Source organism: Penaeus monodon, chromosome 20 (assembly GCF_015228065.2).
Source record: "Penaeus monodon isolate SGIC_2016 chromosome 20, NSTDA_Pmon_1, whole genome shotgun sequence".
In the NCBI taxonomy this organism is placed as follows: domain Eukaryota; kingdom Metazoa; phylum Arthropoda; class Malacostraca; order Decapoda; family Penaeidae; genus Penaeus; species Penaeus monodon.
Window position 1 is genome coordinate 24,607,512 of NC_051405.1, and position 365 is coordinate 24,607,876.

General features: G+C 49.9%; 1 protein-coding gene across 1 annotated transcript in view; it reads right to left on the reverse strand.

Annotated features, from left to right (window-relative positions):
- LOC119585724 (ubiquitin carboxyl-terminal hydrolase Usp2-like) overlaps positions 1 to 365 on the reverse strand; it is a gene marked incomplete in the record, with an annotated part of 125,661 nt that overhangs the window by 99,427 nt on the left and 25,869 nt on the right.

Below are 365 nucleotides of genomic sequence, written 5' to 3' on the forward strand. Positions count from 1 at the left end.
CAAATATCGACACAGACATTGATCTATACATGTGTATGGTACATTTATTGCACTCTAAACATATCATTGTCATCAACCTGCATTTCTCTTCACTGCAGGATATGCAATACACGCATGAGATTGTTTGCGTGCATGCTTGTTTTGATGCGGATGCTTGAGCGAGCGCACACGTGCTTGTGTCCCCACGTGCTGGTGTAACTGCAGGTGCGCGTGTGACCCAGATGACCTGGTCTGTGCCTCACGCATCCTTTCGGCCCCTCCGTGACTCCGCAGCTTCGCCTTTGTTCGTCTTTTCTCAGGACCCACATTAGCCTCGAGACCCGGTCACGTGACTCCCGAAAAATAGCCTCATGACAGCATATTGC